The sequence below is a fragment of the Danaus plexippus genome, chromosome 12 (genome assembly GCF_018135715.1).
Source record: "Danaus plexippus chromosome 12, MEX_DaPlex, whole genome shotgun sequence".
NCBI classification, from domain to species: Eukaryota; Metazoa; Arthropoda; class Insecta; order Lepidoptera; family Nymphalidae; genus Danaus; species Danaus plexippus.
This window is the reverse complement of record NC_083545.1, coordinates 7,651,133-7,669,267: the sequence shown is the minus strand read 5'-3', so window position 1 is coordinate 7,669,267 and position 18,135 is coordinate 7,651,133.

Here is an 18,135-nt window from a genome sequence, read left to right as displayed (position 1 = left end):
ACTGCTGCGTCCGAATAAGAAGTCAAATAAATGAATTGACATTGTTAAACACATAATTATAGTAGCCGGCATGTACCCGGGCTGGAGACGGAACCTTCGCAAGTGGCGCCATCTGTGCCGCAGTCATAATATACTAAAATCCTTAGATTTATTTTTATGACTGATTATAATTAATTATAACACTGAATCGTTGTAATTTTATAATGGCAACATTTAAGTATCAACTTTTATTTGAAAACTAGAAGTACTGGCTTCAGCCATTTTGTTGGATTTTACTGGAAGTAACGCTGAACTTTAAAAATCGAGACTGAAACTGTACCTCGAACGATAGAGGCGTGGAATGAGCTCTTTAGGTGTCATAAGTATGATGCGGGTCGAGCGGGACGAGACGACACTATCCTTACCAAGATACGTGCCGGCAATTGCAGCCATAACTTTCACACTCTAGAATATGTTAGGACAAAGTCATAAGAACTACTTTTTTAAATCAACAAATTCTCTCAGTGTTTGTTTGTCTGTTTATTGAAGATTATAAGCTATATCATCACGCCAATATCAGAGCATCAATGGAGACTGTTGTCAAAGAAAAGAAGACTTCCTTTCAAGAGCTTTCATGGCGTGTGCTGTTTAAATAAACCGGTAATGCACATCTACTAACGCGCTAAAACCATGTGCTTCAGAGTTCACTACGTTATAAACTCGTGTCCGAGCTTACATCTGGTACAAAAGTTCATCCATCTTTGTGAAGTGTTGGCGTGGCTAGCTGATAACTTTGTTTCTAGAGCTAGTATCCCTAGTGTCGAGGACACCATAGCGCTGTATCCTTTATTTGTCAATGTTAAATTGCAGCCGTTTTCTTAATACATTTTAATGTAAACTGCAGTTTACATCAGGTTCGAATAGCTCAGCTTCTGTATAATTTATAAATGAGATAAAGAAGAAAAAAACATAAGATGTAACTTTGTCTGTATATTCTTAATCGCTATTGAGTAAAGTACAAAAGTTACATTTTAAGGGTTTGAAGTGATATTTTTTTAATTATTTCTAAGTAAATTCTTGAGTACATTTCAAATACGTTTAGTGTAAGTATGGGTTAGTTCCTCATTATAATGAACTAAATAATAAAGCGGTGCAAGTCGTATGAAGCCCTAATAGTCGCCCATATATCGTAGCATCTATTTAAGAGATTTTGCCAAAGGATAGTGCGTTAGTTTTTACAAATGAATCACAAATCAGGCAAGTGGAACAGCGAGCCAACGAAGATAACGTTGCCCTATATAGCTGGCTGCCAAATTGCTACAGACTTCTCGATAACGACTGAAATATGCTGCAGCAGGGTAAGGAACAGGCATATGAAAACACAATAATAAGATTATTTGTTGTTTTCATAACTTACAACAAAAACTGTAACATATTTTTATTAAAAATCGTTACATATTTAAGCTAAAATTTTAAATTCTGTGTAAGAGTCTAGATAACACGGGTTCGGATTTTATGTAAATAATCCAATTACAGTCTAAACGGAGGCCGAAAACACAGGAATGGCGGTTAATTAAAGTTTTCATGTTGGCAATCCTGTAACAGCAGGAAATAATCCGCGTAATGTGGTGAAGTACACAAAACGCTAATTAGGAATGTTCGGTGTGATTATGCTAATACGCTGTGTTTAGAATTTCGAGAGATTTCTGGTGCCGCGACATTTGTGGATTTTATTTAATTGTTGAATTTTTGCAAAATAAAATAAATTACATAACCTTATTATATTTTCTTTTTTAGTTTCGTATAAAGTATATTCAGTGCTGGCAAGGATATTGTTTCATGGTTTCGCGATAATCCTCGAAATAGACGTTGAGATATGAAATACGCGTGGGCCGTGGGCAATATATCCATTTGCTGCAAGAAAAATATGCACCGATAACAGTGTTATGAATAATTCTTTGTTTTGTTATGTTATTTGTTTCTGTGGAGGGAGTTATAAGAATGGAGTGATATGAAGCCGACGCGCGTGTAATCCGCTAGTAACGTAAACAATAATCCTCGGAGGGGGAAGCTGTAGGGTGACTAGGTTCTATGCAGGAGTGGGAACAGCTGGTAAATATAAATGGACTCACAGGACGTAACCAAGGCAGCTTATAATCGATGCTATTATTTATATTCTCATAGATAATTTAGTATTAAAAGTGTATTCCTTTAAAAGTCTGTTAATATGCGGACTCTATTGCCGACGCGGGTTTATTAAAAATTGGATTTACTCACTGGCGGTGCTCCCATATCAACATCTTGTCGAAATTTTATATTTGTAATAATGTTAGGGGAACGGCATTATTTGTAAGGATTTTTATCTTCTTTAGCTTTGCTTTTTCGGTGAAAGTAGTTTCTATTTGTATCGTGGGACCTTTAATGGCTGTATGGAGGTGAAACAAGGAAATAATGTGAAGAAAATGACGGTAAAATATTTATTATATTTTGAATAGCAGTTATATGCGAAGGTTCGACATGTAAAGTCGTTACCCTCATTAAAATTACTAATGCTTGGTCGTCTATAAATGTATTTAGAGATGCAATACTGTGTATTTTATTATTATTTGTCCATAGTTAGCACATACCTGCGGTTTTAATCACTATTAGAAATATATGAGTAACGAAAAGTCAGTAGGTATTTAGAGTTATCAACGATGAAGTGTAGGTATCGTTGTACTGTTGATGTTTTTGTTACAACTCTGAAAAGTAAATCGTCTCGTACAATCAAATAAAAAAAAAACAAATTAAAAGCTATTTATAATTACATTATGAATAAATTGACTTGATTTCATTATTTTTAGCGTTATATATATATTAACTTGTACGAAACTAATAAAACAAAGACGTTTATTTCCATTTGATTCTCTAGGACAGTCCGTTACGTTACTTTTGTCTTAAGAAAAATAAATAGTTAACGTCGTGAGATCCATTTTCATTACTTAATATTTAACTGAAAAATGTTTTCCACTTTTTAATAATTTTTAACGAAACCAGGGCGAACGTGTATTACGCTACTTTAGTTTGCTTGTTTTTAATTTACGCTTGAGCTTGTATATTTTAAACATTAAGGGGACATAAGGAAGCCATGCGACAGGCGAGCTTAATAGTTGGGTAAAATAAAACTAATACAACAATTTGTTATCCAACTCGCTGCGGTAGTTTATGAGTTTCGAAGTAACAAACACACAAACAAGCTCTGGTTGCTGTGCACATAGTAGGACACAACTGTAATAAAACATTTTGAGCAATAACATCATTATGAGTTATATTAATCGGGAGAATGTTTCTGCTTTTCGAGATACCAAATACTAAAACAGAGGTAAGTTGATAATTAAAATATAATTTATATAACTACACGTCGTTTTTATAATATAAAAATAATGTAGTTAATATTTAAAACTAAAATGCTATCAAAATAAAAGTGATTATATTTATATTGGGCTATTATTATAATAGCGAATCCAGCGTCGAATGCGGTCTGGGTTCCAAGATAAAGCTGTCTAATGGCGGGCTTGGTTCCCGTGCTGTAATAAAGTTATAACAGAGGTTACTGTTTCTTACATTAAGATATATTGAATTGTATTTTTTTACTATCTTTTTTTATAATTGTTTTTTAAGATAATTTCTTTAAATGAAAATATAACTCAAAAACACGAAAGTCGACGGAACATAAAAAATATACATTAATTTGTTACATCATTTTTTAAGGACGCCTAATTTAAGTATTGTTTTATTTCAAAGCTGTCCTTAAATCGTTATTTCTCATCAGCTAATGTGTTTGTATGAAATATAATGTAATTAATTTATGACGTTTGTGCTGGCAAGACAAGTCATTAAATAAAATCTTATATATAGCATATGTATTATATGCATGGCACCGTGGGATGTGATATTTTAATGATGGAAATTTCGTTTCGATGATTAAACTTTTAACATATTAAAGTGAAGCCCTTTCTAAGTAATCGACCCCCGAACTATTTTAGGGTCTCGTAGTTAAATTGTCCCTTGCTGATGTTGTATGGGATGTTTATTTTTGCGAATGAGACCACCAAAACAGTACAGAAAACTTCAATAAATGTTGGTTGTTTTCTAAAATTTATTTTTTGGTCCCTTTTATCTTTGGTATATTTTATCTAAACTTATAATAGGGAATCTCTCTTAAGTCTCAGTTCTCAAAAAAATATATTAATAATTTAAAAAAACAACAATCTATCAATCAAATATTAGATAAAATAAAATCGCTACATTAGATTTTTATAAATGTATTCTTATTCAAATAAACATTTTATTTATATGTAAATTTTCACTGAAAAATGACACCCAAGTTAATTGCAGAATATATAATGACTAAGTCGTTTGTAAGTAATTTCACTGTAATTATATTTTTTGTATTATAAATTTTATTTAATATATTTTGCGTAATAAGAACATAAATAACACACTGTTTGAATATAAATAGATTGTTATTTAGCAAATATTACTCTACTGTAGCTTAATTTTGACAAATATTTGCGAGTCAGCTTAAGAGACATTTAATTTACTTTGGTCTCCCTCTTTAAAATATGACGGACATTTTGCACGGGTTTAGTCGCCCCCGTCTGTGATAGTTATATTAAAGTACCGAAATCTTTACAGCGTTTTTATATGAATAATGTGGACTTCTATGCCCGTGCTGTTTGTACTTATAAATGTACTGACATCTATTTCAGGTAGTATTTATGTTAAGGAAGAAATGTTTCGAATAAAAGTGCAAGTTTTGTGTGTTTCAAATTACAAATTTTAGACGCTTCATTCCTTTTTCTAAGCTTTTTTTTTAGGAGTAAGTTACATGAAGAAAATTCCTTAAATAATATTGATGATTTTCTCTTTCGTTACGTAATTTTTTAGGGTTAAAGTAGATGAACAATAGAGTATTTATTTATAATTAATAAATATATATATTTTTTTCATTTTTATGATAATGTTTTTGTCTGTGATCGGCAGAACAGGAGGTGTTGTGCCTGATAGAAGATTAAAAAATATTATTTTGACTCTGGTGTAGTTTGTATTGAAGCCATTGAAGCCTACGCGATCTTTGTGTTGACTGTTTTTTGTGATGGCCCGCTGGTGGTCCGACGGCCATCGGATGCGCTGTTGTTGTAATTTAATTTAATGTATAACAGTTCATGCTTTTTTTATGGACTAGGTATATAATACAGTCTTTTTTTTACCTTTATATTATACCATGTGAGATCTTATTTATTGAGTTTGTGTTTAAAAAAAAATTAAATTGTTTTATCAAATATTATAAAGAACCATTATTTTTTCTGTTGTTAGTTTTTTTTTGTCTTTATATAATCAGTATATTATTGATTTGCAGATGGTTTTTACTCTTAGTTGTAGAAAGTTTCGATTTCAGTAATGAAATTAATGTTTGAACAGTCCTCCACATAGCCTGGTTGTATTGGCTAGCCTGAATGCGATCTATCTTTATTTAACATAACACAGAATCATTCAGTAATTAACACAGCAAAAGTGTTAAGTAACGATGTCTATCAGGAGTACCGTTTTTAATCTTGTTTTAATTCCAGCGATGATCGAGCACTATGTAGATTAGTGTACGCGAGCGAGTGTGAGGTAAGTTTGGCGGACTGTGTTGTCAGCTTTTTAAAGACATTTGGCAGAGCTTTTACGTCACGGTGACGGTAACAATTAGAAATAAAATGGTTTTTGGAGCGAATGTCACACGATTACATTCCATGCCAGATCTTTTTAGTATGTTGTCGAGATTACAAACTTTTATCGTTGTTTTATTATTCAGGGAATCTTGTACGGATGAAGTTATAAACATACATATAGAATTGATAGTAATTGTGAAGTTAAAAGCAAACATATAATGTGTTTAATTTTGACGTACAAATAAAAACTATGTTATTTATATAAATTCTATAAATAAATTTAAATTTTGTACTATTGATATAAATTTTACGAGATTTTTAAAAGCATCTTTAAAAACATATGAATTCCATATCATAGGACGAAAATGAAAACTCTTTTATAAATATTTTTTAGAGAGGGTTTCATGCCTGGAACGGCAAAAAAATATTATGTAACTTTATTCTAACCATTTTATTTCTTTTCCCTTCGTTCAGATCGTTTTAATATGAAACCATAGAGTTTTCAGTTTGAAATTAATATCAAATACTCAGTATATGATATTAATTTTAAAAATCAGAGTAATATTTTGGGGAATTAAAAAAATGAGTTACAGCGTTAATATTCACTTAACAGTTTAAGAAATTAGGTCCTAAATTTATATCTTTCAACGAGTTTAACTAACTGCGACCTGTTACTATGTATGGAGACATTTTAGATGGAAAATTAAGTTTTACTTTTTATCTAATACACAATTCCTGAACGACTCACATAAAACTGGCACGTCTTATTATTAATGTATTTAAAAATTCTGGACTCTCAAGTCGGACTTCACTAGTACGTAATTGATTTCCATTTCAGTGTACGTAATTGGTTGAGTACAAACTATAAATACGTATGACTTACGTTCCAATTTAATTTCCATTAACATAAAATTATTAACGTTTAGCGATGTTCCGATTGATCTAGTGTCTAAATGCAACTCCTCAAACAGATTCTGGGAAGGGCCGGAGTCTTGCCAATTGTTGGTTTCTCGATAATCACAATTATATTTAGTGCTTCTGATTATAAGAGTATTAACCTGTTTTTAGAGTTAATGTATGACTTAATGTTGTTTTTTTCACCAATGGTGGCTTTTAATACGTAAAAAGAATTTGGGACTTTTTGGTACTTTTTTTTAATTTTTTTGTATTTCATGTCGTATAATTTAAAACAGCTGTATAGCTCATTCATTTTTATAGAAGTAAGAGTGTTCATACGCAAAAAATCCCTCACATAATACCCTGGGGAATATCATGATATCCTGAGAAAATCACATGATAACGTGGTTACATCACTTCCAAAGTAACAGAGTAGGGTTAGGATCAAGTAAGAAAGTCAAAGATACAGATATCTAAAAGTTTTTTTTTCGACAAGACTACAATGCTAAATATAAAATCGATGCAATGAGTTTAGAAACGCAGAATGAGTGGTTACACATAGGTTATTTTTGAATCATATTAGCATTAAAATGGCGAACCTCAATTAGTGATTGGTTGCCAGTACTGCTAAAATTTTATCTCAATGCGTTCCAGTTAATTCTGCCAGATCAGAGTAATTTAGTTAGATGGGGTAAACGTACTGAAAAAACTTGCTATATAAGTTTTTGCTGTAGGGACGTAGGCAAGGTGGACAACGGTCAATATTAGCGTCGGCACGATAGAGTTATAGAAATCCTACATGAAGCGGCTAGTCTTTCTTTTTTTCTTTCAGAGCTCAAAAAGAAATAACCACAAACAATAGATCTTGTGAGAGAAGGCAACTAGAATCATAAAACCAAATGTCAAGTAGCTAAAAGCGGCTCCGGATTTGATTATAATGATGGATACGTATGAGAAACAATATAAAATCCCAGAGGATATTTGTGAGTCGGCATTTAAACCAGAAATATTTCTGTATTTGTGAATTTAACACCGTGTTGTGTTAATAGAGCCTACGGTTCCTTGGGAAAACAACATCCCCAAAGACCATGCCATCAAGTTCAACAAGTATTACGTGCTCACTGACGAACTCACTAAGAATGGGTTCGTCGTAAATTTGTACGCGGCAGGAGTAGGAGCGAGAAGTATAACAGCTAAATCACTCTACAACCTACTAAAAGACTTGAGTCTGTCCAGAACTAACACCAATTCATTCTTGGAATTTTCTTCGAAGGCAGCCCTAGTAGGTTTTTTTAAAATTTGGTTAAGTAGATAGAAGAGATTAGAAGGTGGAGGTGAATGTTTAACGCGGGTTAAATAGGGGCCTCTTAACCTACACCTGGGTCGCATGTCTCAGGTACTGTTGAAGCTTCTCTCTCTGCAACGCGATGGACCCGGCACCCGCATTCTGAATCCATAAAGTGCTGAGAAGGTTCGTCTCTGGTAAAGATCATAGTCTGTTACTCTCTACACTCTAACTCTGCTGGACCAATATTAACCAAACGTATCTAAGAACCACCTCAGAGAAAGTGAAAAAAACAGTATCGAAGTCGGTTGACCCGTTTTAGAGCTACGGTTTCCCATTCACATACACAGATATACACACAGACAGGCGTTCAAATTTATAACACCTCTCTTTTGATGTTGGATTAAAAAAATATATAAAACGGCTTAAAATAATTATGATTGCTTGACTTAAGCATGACCAAGAATTATTAGGATTGTGGTTCATACATTAATATTTATTTAAAAGTTTAGTTTTTAATTATTATATTACGTATATGTTATTTTAAACTATATATATGAATACTTGAACCGCCTCAATTGCAACACCAGAAATGTAAGAGCATATCTGACCGGGCGAACTCTGTTTCGTCTCAAAGGCCGTTATAAGCAGATTTTGAGTTTTATTAAGTTTTTTTTTCGATTAAACGAGATGAAAAATATTATGCCCGTCTCCTGGCCCTAAACTAGCTCCCCGAACATATTTAGCCAAATCCGCTCAGCCGTTAAGTTATAAATAGTGTAACTAACAAGATTTTCTTTAGTATCTGTTCGAGTACATGTAGAGATTTTAATGAAGTTTCAACCGTTGTTAATAAGAGAATAAAATAAAACAAATTTTAATTATATTAGACGTTATCTTTTAAGAACAATTAGATTATTAAAACACTCCTACAATAGAAATGTTAAAGAGCCTTCCGCCTTTGTGATAACCGAGGAGGCTGTTACGTTAATAGCCTCTTTTCTTATCCTCGGAGATTATTGAGAGAAAATTGAATTAAACTTGCCCTCGGTCATTTATTACCGTGATACATTAATCATTGTTGTATATCTGTTGACTTACTCCTTGAAATATAAACGTCTGCGAGAGTTCACTTTTGCGAGGTGAAGACTTATAGCACTCGGCTGCAATGAGTTCAATCAATGTAGTGATAGGTTCTTAAGCTACGACTTCTATGCAATTAGAGTTAGTTAGTGTAATGCGTTTTATCATTTCCTTATTTAATATACGTCAAGAGCTGGTTTCCACAGGCAAGAGCCCGGTAAAGCAATCAATGTAGCGTTTAAACTGATTACCAACTTGGAAGCTGAGAGAGCTTTTATCAAGTATATACGTATAGCTGCTTTCATTTATATTAAACTTGTTTTTGCACGTTACTTCATCTTGATGTTTTCGTTATTACGTTCAGAGAGGAATTATTAATGTGGACTAGTTTTAATTGCTATATTAAATACGTGTCTTCACAATACATACAATTCTAAATAGTGTTCCCGTGCAAACTTCAACGAATTTCAGGACCTTTGAGTTATTGTAATCTTTGAAGCACAGTAGTGGAAACTTAGATCATAATCCGTTAAGAATATTAAATCTGCAAGTTAAATAGGAGATAATAATTGAATATTTATATCGGTGTAACGGTTTAAACACACATAAATATACATATTGTTACATTAAGGTTTATACCAAAACGTTATTGACATAGCCTCAGTTAGAAATATACTTTGTCAGAATAAAAAGTAAAAATAAATTACAAGTTAGATAACAAATCCTCCCTGATGAGGACAACTGTGTTAAACATTAATGAAATATATATATTATATATTAAGTTAGTGTGTGTTTCCTATAATTAAGATTAGAAAAATACAGATAATTTATTTGATATTATCTTAGGATCTGCTCAAGCCGTCGCGGATTTACTTTTCTCCCTCATAATATATTGAAAATAGGGTTGTAATAAAACATTGGATTCCATTACAGCGAGCTCGCGGCCGGGACTCTACTGTGACGCTAAGGGGACGTAGCGTTAGGAACTTACAGACTGACGTATTTACGAGACAGATTTTATGGTTTTTCAATCTCACTGGATGTGAAGATAATATTACTGAATAAAGAATATGCTTAATATGATGAAAGTAGATCTATACTAAAAGCATTATGAACAAGTGTTTATACTTGTATCAGCAATACGTTATAATTGTATTTAAATTTTATCCTCTTCTAAATGTGTTAATAGCTTGACATTTGTAAGTTTGTGCTAATAATTTAAGGTTCTACTCATTTATCATATATTTGAATACATCTTCTCAATTTTTATCGGCAATGTTTTTATTTTGTGTAAATATTTTTCATACTTCTCAAAACGATGAATCAAAGGCAGTTGTTTATGAGGGCAGGCAGCTCACTCAGTCTAGACACGGCTGTCTTATTCTCGTCACGTCCAGGCCGGAGCACGTCTGCAGATCTCTTTAGTTTATTGAAATATACCGAAGAATATCGACACTTCAGTCGTTAGGGGACGGAACATGCTCTGAATGTAATCACGCTGAAATAGATTTTGGGAACTGATAGCAACATTTTCAATCAGAAATATATATTATGTATGCATACCTTCTGTTATTTATATTCAAATAAAGACTATAATTACATTTTTTTCATTAGTAATTTGCGAACTAAACAACCAGTGATAGAGTTCATTTCATATCAATTAAAATCCCTCATAATGTTAAGTTTCGATAACAAACAATAATACATTAATGACTGTTCCGTATTTTATTTGCTATTTTTATTCATTTATTTAAATCTATGTTAAATCTTATTTTATGTTTTAATAAAATTTTATACGCTTTACCTGGCTATACAATTTTGATATCAAAAAACTTTGTTGATATTAAATCACATTGCTTTTTCATATAGCAGGGGGTAATGAAAATTGTATTCAGCGAGCGAGGGGCCGTGAATGTCTGTTTTTTTATGAAGTTCATTAGGAAGTTTTCTTTTAGGGGTGGATTGTGGAAAATTTTAGGAGCAAATGTATTCTGATTATAGAATAATCTTTTCTTTCATCTTCCAGACAAACAGATTACTGTAATTAGTTTAATTTTATTATAATCTGTTGTGGCTCGATTGACTTCCGTCATGGACGGATAACATTCCTTGATTTCTGTTATTAGAATATAAATTAAAATGAATAATACAGTAGTTTTTGCGTCCGAAGTAACCATCTTTTCACTAGCAAGATTTTTGATACATTTAGGAAATAGATTTTTCTTCTCACTTTGAGTTATTTATAATAATCTTTGACTTAGTTCAATAACTGAAATAAATAAATTGATAAATCAATATTTTTATAGTTTTAATGCACTCTAATATAAAACATAATTTTTCAGTGTTCGTCAAAGTATCGTGCGGCTGATTTAAATTGAGTTTAAAGAGACAATTTTAACTCCAGACAAGTTATTTGTCGCCAAATTCCTGAAGCACAAAGAATTTAAATTTGTACAGGCAGAATAGCAAAGGGTGAACGGTGTTAATTAAATATTTGGGATAGGCTCGTGGACCTAGAGGGGTGAGGTGGCTTCTTGTATCGTCTATGACTGTGTTTGATATCTGACACTGAATAATACTATTATTTTAACGTAAGCTGTAGTTGTTTTTCAATTTCATCTTCAGAGTTCGATGTTTATGGCCCCGTGAAGTAAACTGTCTAAATATTTCGCTTGTTTTATTTTCAACGAGCTTAGTGTTACTACTTGAGGTCTTGTTCGGTTGTTATTCTAGCACAAAAATTTATCGTTACTCGGACGTCAAGTCCGTTGTTACAATCTCTCGTGTATACGATGATACTTAAATTAATAAAAAATGTAACTTAAACTATTTTTTCCTTTAGCCATGCTGCTTCTTGTACGTCATATGATTTTTCAGTAATAAATAATTTAAAATGTCGTAAATCGTATATCTGAGAGAGCCATTTCCCCTGCAAATAACAATCGCAATATTATGTTTGTATCAACAATACTTCACAGTTATTGTAAGGGGTGCGGCGTCATTGTCCTCGTAATGTCCTAAATTGAAACAATAACTATATTTAATTAAAATGCCATTGTTATCCCTTGTTTTGTATAATGGACGATAAAATTAACTATTCTAATTAAAAGATCCGAAACAAAATTCATTGTATCAAACCCGACGTAAGTTGATTATGACTTGTGTACGTTTGTTGTAAGTCTATAAGTATTATTGTATTCAAAGCGTATCAATAATTATTAATAACAATTCTTGCAGTAAGAACTCATAAGAACCTAGTAGTACATTGAAATAATAATTATTTTGATATTAGTATGCGTTTTTCATAGATTTTTTTCTTTTTTATGCATAAGGGAAGTTAGTTTAAACTTACATTTAGTTTTCAGCCTTTATCCCTCGGTCGCCATCTTGGAAAACAACGGTGCAAAATATTTTAGTGTGGTGTTTCGTTAACTATAGCAACAGTACAGAAACTTTTATTGTTGTACAAGAACCGTTGTTGTATGTAGCAAATTAAATTCTACAACTTTATCGTATTATTTTATAGCAATACCATGTTCATAAAATTGAACATAAAGAAGAAGAATAACACAAAACCATTCGAACATACTTCGTTTTGGGTGTTTGAACTTTTTTTTTTGGAAACGTAACCTAAAATTTCTACAAGAAATTTCGTTAATTTAGATAAAACTAAGATAGTCTTAATATATTTAAGACCTAGATAGGCCTTGAAGCGCCGCGAAGTTATATAGTTGATTGGTTTCTTGAATACTCTTAAGAATAGGATAAACGAGGACTATTCGACTTATATACTGTTAGAAATTAAACATAATTCAGCGGTTTGTTAATATTTTTATGTTCTTTACCTGTTGTAGATCCCGTTCTCAACCACTACTGCAATCAAAGAACTATGTAATAGAAAAACCAACATTTTCGTTTGATATGGATATATTTCATAAAGGTGATGAAAAATTACTTTGAATATTCGAATCATGACAGAATTAGAAACAAACAAATTACTATACATACAGTCATAATACACTCGTAAGTTTGTTTTTATTCAAACAATATTAATACTATTAAATAAATGAAATTTCTTTTCAAACCATACGTTATTGCTAGCTAAGGATGCAAACGTAGCGAAACTCGCTTACAATTTGCCAGATAATACTACATATTAATAGTTTAATGCTGTTGAGCGACGGCCGGAAATTGTGAGCTGTTGTACTCGAGCTTTAAGGCTTAGCCTGAAACGCCACGTCGAAGGAAAATCTTTTTAATTAACTCGCATTGTTTGGAAAATTCGATGTTGTACTCGTTACTATTTCTACTTATTTGCAATTTAACATATCGTTAATACGATGTAGGTGTGAAATGAGAGAATACTTTTTTCTCTGTCAGTTCTTTAGCTTTAGTTTTCGGTTTTACATTAATTTAACATTTCGGGTGAAGTTTTATATATGTTTATTTTAACATTTTATTAGTCTACGAATTTTAATTACATTTCGTAGACAGTATTCTGAACTGAGACTAGTAAATTACGCAAATATTTAATATTTACGCAAACTCATGTCACCTCTATGTAAATAAAATCCTTTATAAAGGTAAGGATATATAATAATAGGATTAAAATTAAAAATATTTCTAAGATAATTAAACGTGACCGTAAATATAAGCAAAGTTTTTTTTGATGACACATGTACAGGGATTGGATTTAAATGAAGAAAGACAAACAAGTCTTCATGATAATTGACAACGATATCTCCACCTTATAAGAATTAAACGGTTGAAATGTACTTAATTGATGTGCAAAATGCAGTTGTTCCAGCTCTTCGTTTTCAGCGTGCTAATATAAATAGCCGTCTCACATGTGATGGCTGGCGACGAACGCCTTGCCGATCACACTTTCTTGGACGTTTCGTCTGTCATTGAGACTCCGGTGGCCATCAACGTTCGGTAAGATTAATTTCTATTTATTTCGAAATTTTTTCCAGCACAATAGAGTAGTAAGTAAACATAGCTCGCCGTTTACAAAAAGATGTCTATTTTGATATGTAAATAATTGATACATAGATAAATGGAGAAATCTATCCGTTTCTACTATTAGAAAGTGTAACAAAGCCCGGGAACTTTAACAATGCGGTGTAAATAGAACGGCTTCGGAGTACTTTATATGTAAAGGGTCGAGTCTAGGCAATTGTTTTGTAAGTTTTAATATAGACAACACAATGTTTGTATCTATTGCAAGATACACACAATCCTACAAGCCACAGTGGTAAATGACCGCACGTCTTCTAAGAATATGAATTTAGATATTATTATTTTTCAGGCGTTTTGTGATGAAGAAGACATGTTTATCGGAACGAAAGTGCTAAATTCAGTTCCCTAGAACTGTCCTCACAGATCGTCTAGTACATGGCGTAGTATTTTAATTCATGTATACAATAATTTAATGTATAAATGTAATGTCTGCGGTCCCTACGGACAAGTTTATCATTATAAATAAAGATCTCGTCTTAAAAATAAACAGAGAATATTCGTATACGAGCGAATATCACGATCGCAATACAATGTACAAGTTGAAATAAATCAGAGTCGGGTCATCGAGTCGCTATCGAGGGTTCGAGAGATCATTGATTTGACAGCCTCTTGCTCGCAAGACCTCACGGATTCCACTTGCAATGGGAGAATCATTGGAATATAACCCGTGTGTGTTACACCGTAGAGTTGTTAATGTTTTTCGTGGTCGATGTTGGTAGTTTGTCGGCATGTATCGGTATCCTTTGGTTTGTGATATAGACGTTCGGCACTTAAGGTGCCTTTGATGAGTTAAGTTGTAGCCGGAGTACCTTCACATCATATAAATTAATCATTGCTCAGGGATCCTCTGGAAGGGTTATCGCCTTTCTGATTATTAATTTGTTTTAATTGAATTTAGCTACTGTGATTATTAATCTACGAGTGATTTTGGAATGTATGGTATCACAATTTTGATATCTTTCACGGAAGACAATAAGTAGGATGTTAATTGTAGCATTCTGAACTTATAAGGAGAAGAGTTTTTATCTGGTAAAGGAAGTTTGAACTGTTATAAATGAATTTATTTTATATCGTTTACAAAGGGCTGTACACATCACGTCTAGACCGCGACCTTCTTGAGAGCCCTCTATATTATATTCTATATTTATACAGACTTGAGTCGTATATATTATTGTTTAATTTTTTCTAACGTGTATTTCTGTCCCACCTCACCGCGTGTTGGCCGCTGGCCAGACTTCTGACACGTAAAACACCCCGCTAATAGCCAATTATTGTCAGCAACAGTCTACACTGCACACTACACACTACACACTATACCACGGAAGTGTTGATAGTTCCCACTCACTTGAATTACGTTCGTTTTTAAGTTCAAAGCTTTGTTCTTAAATGTTTTGACTGTTTAGGTTGTATATGACAGTGTTGATATAATTTAACAAAAGCGATCGTTGTTCGAGTATGTGAGAGGAATAGTACTATTAGAACACACACACGCACACACACACACACACACACACACACACACACAGACACACACATCTTTTTATATTAGTTATAACATCATAATTAATTAAAACATTTTAAAATATATATTTATATGATTGTATTGAATCCATAGTTTGCACACGTATCACTCGTTAGCTATTGTAACATAATCCGTAGAGCAAGTGCTCCAAACCTGACTATTCCAGCTGTAACAGAGTAAACAGAGTGTGCTTGTTACTGTTGCTCTGTTTGCGTTCCCGGGGCGTTGGAAGTTGAGTTGAGGCACTGCAAATATGACGTTTCCAGCACAAAGCCTTTCCCTGAATTTCAGTCGTGCAAATGAAATTATGCGGATATTTTAGCATCGTGCTCCGTTGGTCTCCAGTTAAAACTTTGATTTAATTTCGTTTCACCGTCTCAAACTGTTTCGTTAATTGGTTGTTTTCCACGGACTTTACAACAGAAAAAAACTCCATGTTATAATGACGTTACAATATGTAGAGTTAATATAATATAATAGGTATTATATTTAAAAGTAAAATAATATTCGTTTCATATCTGTATGTTACTAGTATAGTGTCTTTATAGCTCTGTTTGCTGAGTGTCATCCGTGCTGTTATTTCGAGGACTGAATCACTTAGTACATGACAGTATGTTTAAGGCTTTATTTAAAAATCGGATATTATATTTCAAACGGTATATTAATTATTACTTAATATTTCACTACAATCCTGTTACACGCCGTATTGTTTGTTGTTTCGTTTATTAGTTATCTTAGGGACTTGGCAGCGATCATCTTCTTGGGATATCATTATATGGCTCCACACCTATTCTCTAGCGGGAGACTGTACTGATACAATAGTATGAATATAGTTGAAACAAATCCGTCTGGTTATATTCACGTAGGTACATTCATTATTTTTCTTGCCATAACGTTAAATTTAGGCTTATAACTTAAAAGACATTCTTGTTGTCTCTCCTCAGTTAACTACTGAAATTATTCGTATCAGATAATCCAAATATATCCTAAGTAAGATAGAAATAAACTCACAATAAAGTAACAATATTTCGCAGTTTTTGATATTAACGGTTTAAAAATATTATACTTATATATATAGGAATCAACTTATATTCATTAGCATTAACTATAACTGAGATAAGAAAACAGAATATTTTGCATGTTTGAAACGTGAAACACATTAGTCATTTCACGGAGAACTTTAACTTAATTAAAACATCTGTAATAATAATTGTATAAGCTATTCAGCTCATTTGTCTACAAGTATTTTTTTTTTATAAACTAGATATATATATATATATATATATATATGGACGAGCCACATTGTGAATGGTAATTTTGTTTTCCAAACGTACTCAAAGAATCTCATGGCTATTTTATAATAATGTTGAGTTTACAGAAATTTTAAACGTAACCAATATCAGTCGTACAAGCAAGATTTATTTGTAACTTTTATTGGTACGATTGCAGTTTATTTATCTAAGTGTCATATGCCTACTGAAGTAAATCTTTTCTTTCTACTTATCAAATAATCCGTAATTATATAGAGTGGCAACCGGAGGTTCCAGAAAGCTACGAAACATACTTATATGTATATTATAATAAGAATTACGTATTATAACTTATTACCTATACCTAAGACTACATGGTTGCCCCGATGTTAGGATAGCAATGCCATTCCGTTGCTTGTGTGGCATCAGGAATCTTCTGGTTATGATATTTTGTCCATACAGCGATGTTGCCCCGGCGATGTTCATTTATTTTTTACTACGTTACGTACGTAACGCCGTTGTAAAGATATTATCAAATAGAATTTAAAAAATGTTTCTCTTCTTTTCTAAATCCTTATTATTTTTTAAATACTTTAAATTTAATTATGCAATGAATGCTAATTTGGAAATCACTCAAATCTATTTATACGTCCTTGCCTTATATAATGTTAAATGATCAGTACATATTTTGTTCGGGCTTTTCATTATTATTTCATTTTTATTCATGTAATTATATAAATTTTGCTTCTCCTGAATCCAGTTTACTTCAACTGAATACGAAATTTTGATAATATAATAAAAGAAGAATTCAAGGAAAGGAATCATCTTTTCGGAAAAATATCATTAGATGTACAGTATTAAGAAAATAAAGAGGAATAGAGATAAAAGTAATAAATTTAGCTCGAGAAGAATAAAAAGCCATAAATAATATGATAATATCAAGTGAAGAGTGTTTTCGGAGAACGGTCACTGAAGTTATCTTTGACATCTGACATACTACCTAAATATAACTACTGCTTATATGTGTTCCTATGGATGGTTCAAGCTGTGATGGTTCTGGTTAACTGAGTATTCATTTTACATAATAGTTATAAGGAAACGTAACGTTCAGTGGTTTCTTTAAATCTCCGGTAACTATTTCTGTAAGATTTAATTCCTCACAATGAGACAGTTTGTTCTGCGATAAGCCTCGTGTTTTTGTTGTAAAGCGCATATTGATACCGGGAAGGAATGTTGTCGTGGCGTGACGTCAGCTACCCTATTTGGTTCCGCAGCTTACTACAATACATGCAGTAGGGTTCCGTGGTTAATGACTATAATATAGTTTTTAAGTTCATTAGCTGATTGAGGTTTGGATACCATTTCAGTGACTAAATGATGAAACTGCTAAAAGAATGCTTT